At 40.4% G+C, this 12,199-nt stretch overlaps 1 non-coding gene across 1 annotated transcript; it reads right to left on the bottom strand.

Annotated features, from left to right (window-relative positions):
* Window positions 1-3,270: 3,270 nt before the first annotated feature.
* LOC112767692 (small nucleolar RNA R71) lies at window positions 3,271-3,378 on the bottom strand. Its single transcript, XR_003185134.1, has one exon. It is a non-coding gene; the product is annotated as a small nucleolar RNA R71 (small nucleolar RNA).
* Between the last annotated feature and the right edge of the window lie 8,821 nt (window positions 3,379-12,199).

The following is a 12,199-nucleotide window of genomic DNA, read 5'->3' as shown; positions in this document are numbered from 1 at the left end:
AATTCCTTAGTGGTATGGAGAGGAAGATTCTGAGCAGTTCGGTACAAGGCAGCCCCCATGTACGCCATTTTAACACTGTTTCGGGTCATAAAATCCAGATGGTGAAGGATTAACACATCATCCATGGGGAGGGTACCGTAGGGACCGATCTACTGATCTACAAATTCGATTGCATTAAAATCAGGGGCGTCAAGGTGGAAGACTTCAGTTGTTTTTTGTTTCTTATTGGGAGGAGCACCAGAAGTAGCAGCTGAAGACTGTGGAGGCTCGGCCAGACGAACCCGAGGAGTCGGGATCACTTTCTTCGGCCCAGGAGAACTCGACACGGGCGGCTTCACTTACACTTGGGAAGATCCCTCCCCGGCCGCCTTGGCCGAGATGTTTTGAGCAACAGCAGCCTTCTTCGCCTTCTTATAGGCCTTCTTGGAATCATTATTTTTCGACATCTTTGAAAGAACAGAATCAACCATAACGACAAGTTACAACACAGGAAAAGAAAAGCTCAGAAAGCAAGTATAAAAACAAATCAGACAGTACCCAAAACAGTTCGAACCAAAGACAGATCACTCAAGAATCTTTTTGTATCCAAATGGGGTGGTTTCCCCCACAAATCCTCAAGAACAACCACAAAAGCCCGCTCAACCTCATTAAGCATCTCCCATGTATAATGTGGCACTCTCACATTCTTTTGCCACTCTAGAGGAAAAACAAGCTCATCATTTTCATCAAGAAAAAAAGGGTGGACCCCCTCAACAGCACGGACGCGGAAGAAATAGTTCTTAAAATCTTTAAAAGACTCATCATACATGGCAAAAACTTTATGCCCCTCGGCCAACCTGAAAGAAACCCAGGAAGCTTTCTTTTTGGAGGAATCTCCGGCCTTGGCCGAGACAAAAAGATAATGGAAAAGAGTTTCAGAAGGTGCTATGTCTAACTCTTGGCAAAGCAGTTGAAATATTTTGATAAAACCCCAGGAATTCGGATGAAGCTGGGATGGAGCAATGTTACATGACCACAACAGGTCGGTTTCAAAAGCAGTAAAAGGAAAAGTAACGTCTAACTGGCTAAAGAAGTATTCATAAGTGTAAAAGAAGGGACGCTCCCCCTCGACGAAAGTAGAAAAGCAAGCCCTCTCATCAGAATCAGGAGCTACGAGTTCATAATCCCTCTCCTGGGCACTGCCACTACAAATCCTATGACGCTTCCTCAGTTCTACACAAAATTCAGCATCCACGACAGATACACACATTAGGACAACGGATTCCAGCCAATCAGACATCCCCTCAGGAACTTTGGAAGACACCTTTACAATGTTATTGCGAGAAGACATGACGCCGACTAATCCTATAAATAAGAAAAGAAGATTGGATTACTAAGAAAACATCTCGGACGAGGGGTAAAACAACTCGACAAAATGACACAGGCAAACACATAGGAAAGGAAAACCCCAAGACTCAAAACCAAAGTCCTGGGGCATCCTTTGGAGGCAGAAACAAGGCAAGGATTCAGGAAATTCCTACAGCTTACGAAGGTCTCAAATAAATGCAAAGGAAGCAAAAACACAAAAAGCCACTATCTTTCTACAGTTTCACCAAACAACAGGGCATAGCAAAAAAGCCGAAAGCAGGAAAATCGTCAAAGATACAACCTTTTTTCAGAAACAAAAATCATCATTTCGAATACAATCATCAAAAGCACAAGCGGAAGCGACGGCAACATGCAAAACTCTAAAGGCATCAAGCAGCAGAGAAAGTCAAAGAAATCACACAAAAAGATGAAGAAATCCCAGAATACACAACAATCAGGCATAGTAAAACAGAAAAATCAAAATTTTCTCAAAATCAGACTTTCCCTAAATCAGACAAAAAAAGACGCAGAAGAAAGGGAAGGAGAAAACCAACCTGGAACAAAAGAGAAGCTGCAAAAACTGAAGACGGGAAAATGGAATCAACCCAGAGAATCGCCAAATGACGCTATCACGCAAGGAAAGGCAGAACGATGCAGATGAAAATAAAAACTGAGAGAGTGAAGGAAGAAGTTACGAAGGAGAGAAACCATTTTTTGATCGAAAGATTCAAAATAAAAACCAAGGGAAACGGGCAATTAAAACCAATTAATGAAGGTATTTAAAGCTTCGCATATTCCCAAAGTCAAAATATTACAGGCAAAAGCACGCGCTTTCAGAAGAAGCGAAAGAAGAAACGTTCCACATTCAAAAAGACTCTACAAAGAAATAAATCGACAAAATGCTTGAGTTCAGCTTCACTAAAAAGGACCGAAGCCAAGGATTCGACCTCAACAAGAAAGACCGAGCTCAAGCAGGGGCACTGTTCATACCCTGGGTCGAGCTATCCGACCCGGGATGATCGGCGACAAAGCAACCGACCTCTTAAGGTCAGACTATCCGACCTCTTCTCAAAAAGAGCTCGGCCAAATCGACAAGAAGGCCCAAGAAGGCCCAAACAGAGGAACACGACCCAAATCCAAAGGTCGTCCAAGCCTATAGAGATAAGGGCGGTTCCCTTGAAGATAAGCTGACCTCAACTCAAAGATAAAGATAAGATAAGATAACTAACTTATCTTATCTAGAAAGGTCACTCTACAACCACTATAAATACACTGGAACACCCAGGTATAACTCATACTCTGATTCTACATAAAACCTATTTAATACCCATGCTAACTTAAGCATCGGAGTCTCTTGCAGGTTCCCCCCACCCTCCGGTGATGAAGGATCGGCAATGCAGCTAGATCAACAAGTCAGACATGACAGCTCCGACCGCTACTCACCAGCCGGACTCGTCAACACCGACCAGTACAGAAGATCTCGTCTGAGATCGACCTCCAGTTTCAGGTAACCCTCGGAACAGCAGCCAAAAACAACAACAATACCAACAATACAAGGAAGGTGCTTGGTGACTTTACTGCACCTACTCCCGACTTCTGTGGGAGAAGCATCTCAATCCCTGCCATTGGAGCAAACAACTTTGAGCTTAAGCCTCAATTAGTTTCTCTAATGCAACATAATTGTATGTTTCATGGACTTTCATTAGAAGATCCTCATTAGTTCTTAGCTGAATTCTTGCAAATCTGTGACACTGTCAAGACCAATGGGGTTGATTCTGAGGTCTACAGACTTATGCTTTCCCCTTTGCTGTTAGAGACAGAGCTAGGACATGGTTGGATTCACAACCTAAAGAAAGCCTGAACTCTTGGGAAAAGTTGGTCAATGCCTTTTTGGCAAAGTTCTTTCCACCTCAAAAATTGAGCAAGCTTAGAGTGGAAGTCCAAACCTTCAGACAGAAGGAAGGTGAATCCCTCTATGAAGCTTGGGAAAGATACAAGCGATTGATCAGAAGGTGTCCTTCTAACATGCTTTCAGAATGGAGCATTATAGGTAGCTTCTATGATGGTCTGACTGAACTGTCTAAGATGTCATTGGACAGCTCTGCTGGAGGATCTCTTCATCTGAAGAAGACGCCTGCAGAAGCTCAGGAACTCATTGAAATGGTTGCAAATAACCAATTCATGTACACTTCAGAAAGGAACCCTGTGAACAATGGGACAAATCAGAAAAAAGGAGTTCTTGAGATTGATACTCTGAATGCCATATTAGCTCAGAACAAAATATTGAATCAGCAAGTCAATATGATCTCTCAGAGTCTGTTTGGCATGCAAGCAGCAACAGGCAGTACCAAAGAAGCTTCATCCGAAGAAGAAGCTTATGATCCTGAGAACCCAGCAATGGAAGAAGTGAATTACATGGGAGAACCCTATGGAAACACCTATAATCCTTCATGGAGAAATCATCCAAATCTCTCATGGAAGGACCAATAGAGGCCTCAACAAGGCTTCAACAACAATAATGGTGGAAGAAATAGGTTTAGCAATTGCAAGCCTTTTCCATCATCCTCTAGCAACAGACAAAGAATTCTAAGCAGAGCCACTCTGACTTAGCAACTGTAGTCTCTGATCTAATTAAAACCACTCAAAGTTTCATGACTGAAACAAGATCCTCCATTAGAAATTTGGAGGCACAGGTGGGTCAACTGGGTAAGAAAGTTACTGAACTCCCTCCTAGTACTCTCCCAAGCAATACAGAAGAGAACCCAAAGAGAGAATGCAAGGCCATAAACACGTCCCACATGGCCGAATGCATAGAGAAGGGAAAGGTAGTGATTTCCACTGAGGAAGACTTCAATGGACGTCCACTAGCCTCCAAGGAGTTCCCTAATGAGGAACCATGGGAATCTGAGGCTCACATTGAGACCATAGAGATTCCATTGAATTTACTTCTACCATTCATAAGCTCTGATGAGTATTCCTCCTCTGAAGAGGATGAAGATTCTACTGAATTACAAGTTGCTAAGTACCTTGGAGCAATCATGAAGTTAAATGACAAGTTATTTGGTAATGAGACTTGGGAGGATGAACCCCTCTTGCTCACCAAAGAACTGGATGACTTGACTAGGCAGAGATTACCTCAGAAGAGACAGGATCCTGGAAAGTTCTCAATACCTTGTACCATAGGCACCATGACCTTTGAGAAGGCTCTGTGTGACCTAGGGTCAAGCATAAACCTCATGCCTCTCTCTGAAACGGAGAAGCTAGGGATCCGTGAGGTACAACCTGCAAGAATCTCGCTAGAGTTGGCAGACAATTCAAAGAAACAGGCTTATGGACTTGTAGAGGATGTCTTGGTAAAGGTTGAAGGCTACTACAACCCTTCTAATTTCATAATCCTAGTGGTGCACGAAATTGTGATCATCAATGGCGCCAACAACTTGGTGTGGCACACTTGTAATCTCAACTCTTTTATCACAACTCCGCACAACTAACCAGCAAGTGCACAGGGTCGTCCAAGTAATAAACCTTACGTGAGTAAGGGTCGATCCCACGGAGATTGTCGGCTTGAAGTAAGCTATGGTCATCTTGTAAATCTCAGTCAGGCGGATTCAAATGGTTATGGAGTTTAAGGTGATGAAAATAAACATAAAATAAGGATAGAGATACTTATGTAATTCATTGGTGGATTTTAGATAAGCGTATGAAGATGCTTTGTTCCCCTTGAACCTCTGCTTTTCTATTGCCTTCTTCCAATCATTCATACTCCTTTCCATGGAAAGCTTTATGTTGGGCATCACCGTTGTCAATGGCTACATCCCGTCCTCTCAGGGAAAATGGTCCTGATGCTCTGTCACAACATTGGCTAATCAGCTGTCGGTTCTCGATCATGTCGGAATAGGATCCATTGATCCTTTTGCGTCTGTCACACGCCCCACAATCGCGAGTTTGAAGCTCGTCACAGTTATCCCTTTCCAGATCCTACTCGAAATACCACAGACAAGGTTTAGACTTTCCAGATCTCAGGAATGGCTGCCATTAATTCTAGGCTATACCACGAAGGTTCCAATCTTAGATTAGAAACCCAAGAGATACGCATTCAAGCCATTGCTAGTAGAACAGAGGTGTTTGTCAGGCATATGTTCTTAGGTGAGAATGATGATGAGTGTCACAGATCATCACATTCATCAAGTTGAAGAACGAATGAATATCTTAGAGAAGAAATAGACTTGAGTTGAATAGAAAAACAATAGTACTTTGTATTAATTCATGAAGAACAGCAGAGCTCCACACCTTAATCTATGGTGTGTAGAAACTCCACCGTTGAAAATACATAAGAAAAAATAGTGTAAGCATGGCCGAATGGCTAGCCTCAAAGGTCTAAGGACTAAACGTCCCAAGATGATCCAAATACAATAGCAAAAGGTCCTATTTATAGAGAACTAGTAGCCTAGGGTTTACAAAAATCAGTAATTAATGCAAAAATCTTTTTCCGGGCCCACTTGGTGTGTGCTTGGGCTGAGCATTGAAGCTTTCATGTGTAGAGACTTTTCTTGGAGTTAAATGCCAGCTTTTGTGCCAGTTTGGGCGTTTAACTCCAGCTTTTGTGCCAGTTTTGGAGTTAAACGCCAGAATTCTTGAGCTGACTTGGAACACCTGTTTGGGCCATCAAATCTCGGGAAAAGTATAGACTATTATATATTGCTGGAAAGCCCAGGATGTCTACTTTCCAACGCAATTGAGAGCGCGCCAATTGGGCTTCTGTAGCTCAAGAAACCCTACTTTGAGTGCAGGGAGGTCAGAATCCAACAGCATCTGCAGTCCTTTTTCAGCCTCTGAATCAGATTTTTGCTCAGGTCCCTCAATTTTAGTCAGAAAATACCCGAAATCACAGAAAAACACACAAACTCATAGTAAAGTCCGGAAGAGTGATTTTTATTTAAAAACTAATAAAAATATAATAAAAACTAATTAAAATATACTAAAAACATACTAAAAAGAATGCCAGAAAGCGTATAAATTATCCGCTCATCACAACACCAAACTTAAATTGTTGCTTGTCCCCAAGAAACTGAAAATCAAATAGGATAAAAAGGAAGAGAATAAACAATGAATTCCAAAAACATCTTTGAAGATCAGTATTAATTAGATGAGCGGGGCTTTTAGCTTTTTGCTTCTGAACAGTTTTGGCATCTCACTTTATCCCTTGAAGTCCAGAATGATTGGCATCTATAGGAACTCAGAATCCAGATAGTGTTATTGATTCTCCTAGTTAAGTATGTTGATTCTTGAACACAGCTACTTTATGAGTCTTGGCCGTGGCCCTAAGGACTTTGTTTTCCAATATTACCACCGGATACATAAATGCCACAGACACATAACTGGGTGAACCTTTTCAGATTGTGACTCAGCTTTGCTAGAGTCCCCAATTAGAGGTGTCCAGGGTTCTTAAGCACACTCTTCTTTTTGCTTTGGACCTCGACTTTAACCGCTCAGTCTCAAGTTTTCACCTGACACCTTCACACCACAAGCACATGGTTAGGGACAGCTTGGTTTAGCCGCTTAGGCCAGGATTTTATTCCTGTGGGCCCTCCTATCCACTGATGCTCAAAGCCTTGGATCCTTTTTATCACCCTTGCCTTTTGGTTTAAAGGGGTATTGGCTTTTTCTGCTTGCTTTTCTTTTTTTTTTTTTCCGCATATATCTTTTTTTTCTGCAAGCTTTTCACTGCTTTTTCTTACTTCAAGAATCAATTTTATGATTTTTCAGATCATCAGATAACATTTCTCCTTTTTCTTTCATTCTTTCAAGAGCCAACAATTTTAACATTCATAAACAATCAAATTAAAAAATATGCACTTTTCAAGCATTCATTCAGAAAAATAATAGTATTGCCACCACATCAAGATAATTAAACTGTTTTAAAATTTAAAATTCATGCACTTCTTTTTCTTTTTCAATTAAAAACATTTTTCATTTAAGAAAGGTGATGGATTCATTTTCATAGCTTTAAGGCATAGACACTTAGATACTAATGATCATGTAATAAAGACACAAACATAAATAAACATAAAGCACATTTTTCGAAAAAATAGAACATAAAAAACAAGGAAATTAAAGAACGGGTCCACTTTAGTGATGGCGGCTTGTTCTTCCTCTTGAAGATCTTATGGAGTGCTTGAGCTCCTCAATGTCTCTTCCTTGCCTTTGTTGCTCCTCTCTCATGGTTCTTTGATCTTTTTTAATTTCATGGAGGAGGATGGAATGCTCTTGGTGCTCCATCCTTAGTTGTCCCATGTTGGAACTTAATTCTCCTAGGGAGGTGTTGATTTGCTCCCAATAGTTTTGTGGAGGAAGATGCATCCCTTGAGAGGAATCTCTCCATCTTCCATGACTTGGAGGTTTAAGCTTTTGCCTTCCCTTTCCTCTTTCTAGAGGTTTCTCCGGCCTTTGGTGCCATAAATGGTTATAGAAAAACAAAAAGCTTTAGCTTTTACCATACCAAATTTAGAAGGTTGCTCGTCCTCAAGCAAAAGAAGAAAAAAGAGATAGAAGAAGAAGAAATAGAGGAGATGGAGTGGGCTTTGTGTTTCGGCCAAAGGGGGAGAAGTGGTGTTTAATTTGTGTGAAAATGAAGGAGTGAAGATAGGTTTATATAGGGGTGAGAGGGGTGTGTATGGTTCGGCTATAGAGGGTGGGTTTGGGAGGAAAAGTGGTTTGAATTTGAATAGTGAGGTTGGTGGGGTTTTATGGAGGATGGATGTGAGTGGTGAAGAGAATGGTGGGATTTGATAGGTGAGGGATTTTTGGGGAAGAGGTGTTGAGGTGATTGGTGAATGGGTGAAGAAGAGAGAGAGTGGTGGGGTAGGTGGGGATCCTGTGGGGTCCACAGATCCTGAGGTGTCAAGGATATCTCATCCCTGCACCAAGTGGCATGCAAAACGCCCCTTTCTGCCAATCCTGGCATTAAACGCCAGGCTGCTGCCCATTTCTGGTGTTTAATGCCAGCTTCTTGCCCATTCCTGGCGTTAAACGCTAGTCTGGTGCCCATTCTGGAGTTAAACGCCCAGAATGGTTCCAGATTGGGCATTTAACGCCCATTCTGCTACCCTTACTGGCGTTTAAACGCCAGTAAGTTTCTCCTCCAGGGTGTTCTATTTTTCATTCTGTTTTTCCTTCTGTTTTTACTTTTTCAATTGTTTCTATGACTTCTCATGATCATCAACCTACAGAAAACATAAAATAACAAAAGAAAATAGAAATTTAACATAGATAAGAAAAAATTGGGTTGCCTCCCAACAAGCGCTTCTTTAATGTCAATAGCTTGACAGTGGCTCTCATGGAGTCTCACAGATTTTCATAGCAATGGTGGAACCTCCCAACACCAAACTTAGAGTTTGAATGTGGGGGTTCAACACCAAACTTAAAGTTTGGTTGTGGCCTCCCAACACCAAACTTAGAGTTTGACTGTGGGGGCTCTGTTTGACTCTGTAGTGAGAGAAGATCTTCGTGCTTCCTCTCCATGGTTACAGAGGGATATCATTGAGCTTTAAACACAAGGGAGTCTTCATTCACTTGAATGATCAATTCTCCTCTGTCAACATCAATCACAGCTTTTGCTGTGGCTAGGAAGGGTCTGCCAAGGATGATGGATTCATCCATACACTTCCCAGTTTCTAGGATTATGAAATCAGCAGGGATGTAATGGTCTTCAACCTTTACCAAGACATCCTCTACAAGTCCATACGCCTGTTTCTTTGAATTGTCTGCCATCTCTAGTGAGATTCTTGCAGTTTGTACCTCAATGATCCCTAGCTTCTCTATTACAGAGAGAGGCATAAGGTTTATGCTTGACCCTAGGTCACACAGAGCCTTTTCAAAGGTCATGGTGCCTATGGTACAAGGGATTGAGAACTTTCCAGGGTCTTGTCTCTTTTGAGGTAATCTCTGCCTAGTCAAGTCATCCAGTTCTTTGATGAGCAATGGAGGTTCATTCTCCCAAGTCTCATTAGCAAATAACTTCGCATTTAGCTTCATGATTGCTCCAAGGTACTTAGCAACTTGCTCTTCAGTGACATCTTCATCCTCTTTAGAGGAAGAATACTCATCAGAGCTTATGAAAGGCAGAAGTAAATTCAATGAAATCTCTATGGTCTCAGAATGAGCCTCAGATTCCCATGGTTCCTCATTAGGGAACTCCATGGAGGTCAGTGGGCATTCATTGAGGTCTTCCTTAGTGGAGATTACTGTCTCTTCCTCTTCTCCAGGTTCGGCCATGTGAGACGTGTTTATGGCCTTGCACTCTCTCTTTGGATTCTCTTCTGTATTGTTTGAGAGAGTGCTAGAAGGGAGTTCAGTAATTTTCTTACTCAGCTGACCCAATTGTGCCTCCAAATTTCTAATAGAGGACCTTGTTTCAGTCATGAAACTTTGAGTGGTTTTGATTAGATCAGAGACAATGGTTGTTAAGTCAGAGGGGTTTTGCTTAGAATTCTCTGTCTGTTGCTGAGAAGGTGATGGAAAAGGCTTGATATTGCTAAACCTGTTTCTTCCACCATTATTGTTGTTGAAACCTTGTTGAGGTCTCTGTTGATCCTTCCATGAGAGATTTGGATGATTTCTCTATGAAGGATTATAGGTGTTTCCATAGGATTCTCCCATGTAATTCACCTCTTCCATTGCTGGATTCTCAGGATCATAAGCTTCTTCTTCAGAGGAAGCTTCCTTAGTACTGCCTGTTGCTGCTTGCATTTCAGACAGGCTCTAAGAAATCACATTGACTTGTTGGGTCAACATTTTATTCTGAGCCAATATGGCATTCAGAGTATCAATCTCAAGAACTCCTTTCTTCTGAGTTGACCGATTATTCACGGGATTCCTTTCAGAGGTGTACATGAATTGGTTATTTGCAACCCTTTCAATGAGTTCTTGAGCTTCTGTAGGCGTCTTCTTCAGATGAAGAGATCCTCCAGGAGAGCAATCCAATGACATCTTGGATAGTTCAGACAGACCATCATAGAATATACCTATGATGCTTCATTCTGAAAGCATGTAAGAAGGTCAGCTTCTGATCAATTTCTTGTATTTTTCCCTAGTTTCATAGAGGGATTCTCCATCCTTCTGTCTAAAGGTTTAGACTTCCACTCTAAGCTTACTCAATTTTTGAGGTGGAAAGAACTTTGCCAAGAAGGCATTGATTAGCTTTTCCCAAGAGTTCAGGCTTTCTTTAGGTTGTGAGTCCAACCATGTCCTAGCTCTGTCTCTTACAGCAAAAGGAAAAAGCATAAGTCTGTAGATTTCAGGGTGAACCCCATTGGTCTTGACAGTGTCACAGATTTGCAAGAATTCAGCTAAGAACTGATGAGGATCTTCCAATGGAAGTCCATGAAACTTGTAGTTCTGTTGCACTAGAGAAACTAATTGAGGCTTAAGCTCAAAGTTGTTTGCTCCAATGGCAGGGATTAAGATGGTTCTCCCATAGAAATCAGGAGTAGGTGCAGTAAAGCCATCAAGCACCTTCCTTGCATTGTTGGCATTGTTGTTTTCGGCTGCCATGGTGTCTTCTTCTTTGAAGAGCTCTGTTAGGCCCTCTAAAGAGAATTGTTCTTTAGCTTCTCTTAGCTTTCTCTTCAAGGTCCTTTCAAGTTCAGGATCAGCTTGAACAAATATGCCTTTATCTTTGTTCCTGCTCATATGAAAGAGAAGAGAACAAGAAAGTAGGGAATCCTCTATGTCACAGTATAGAGATTCCTTGAGGTGTCAGAGGAAAAGAAGAATAGAAGGAGGAGGTGGAGAAGAGGGAATTCGAACTTATCAAGAGGGACAGAGTTCGAATTGCACCTTGGTGAGGAGTCTTAGTTCCTTAAATAGAAGGATGTGAGAAGAGGGGAAGAATTTTCGAAAATAATTTAAAAATATTTTGAAATAATTAAAAAGAAATTTGAAAATTTGATTGAGATTTTCGAAAACTAAGATTGGGAAAGAAATAAAGTGATTTTTGAAAAAGATTTTGAAATTAGAAAAATATATGATTGAAAAAATTAATTTTGAAAAAGATGTGATTGAAAAGATATGTTTGAAAAGATATGATTGAAAATCAATTTAGAAAAAGAAATTTTTTAAAATTAAAGTTGATTACTTGACTAATAAGAAATTAAAAGATATTATTCTAAAATTTAAAGTTTGATCCTTTCTTAATAGGCAAGTAAGAACTTGAAAATTTTGGAAGTAAATCTTTAATTATAGCAAGGATTTTTGAAAATAGTAAAAATAAATATAAAATGGAAAGAAATTGATTTTGAAAGAGATATGATTGAAAAGATATGATTTGAAAAAGATTTGTTTTTGAAAAATTATGAAAACTAGAAAAAATGTGAATTAAAAACAAAATCTTCCCTCTAGTGTCATCCTGGCATTAAACGCCCAGAATAGTGCCCATTCTGGCGTTTAACGCCCAAATCTCTACCTTTTTGGGCGTTAAACGCCTAGCCAGGTATCCTGGCTGGCGTTTAAACGCCAGTTTTCCTTCTTCACTAAGCGTTTTGAACGCCCAGCTTTTTCTGTTTGATTCCTCTGCTGAATGTTCTGAATCTTCAATTCTCTATATTATTGACTTGAAAAGACATAATTTTGAAAATATTTTTGAATTTTTGATGATGAGAAACAACAATAAAAAATGCAACTAAGATCAAATAAATAATGCATGCAAGACACCAAACTTAAAAGTTTGTATACTAAGGACTATAACAATGTAAAAATGCATGTAAGAAACAACAAAACACACAAAACAAGAGAATTTAAAGTTTAGAGCTATGAAATCATCAAGAACAACTTGAAGACTAATGAAGAACATAAT

Source organism: Arachis hypogaea, chromosome 17 (assembly GCF_003086295.3).
Source record: "Arachis hypogaea cultivar Tifrunner chromosome 17, arahy.Tifrunner.gnm2.J5K5, whole genome shotgun sequence".
Lineage (NCBI taxonomy): Eukaryota > Viridiplantae > Streptophyta > Magnoliopsida > Fabales > Fabaceae > Arachis > Arachis hypogaea.
The sequence above is the reverse complement of the archived record's forward strand: the minus strand, read 5'-3'. Positions and strand labels throughout refer to the sequence as shown.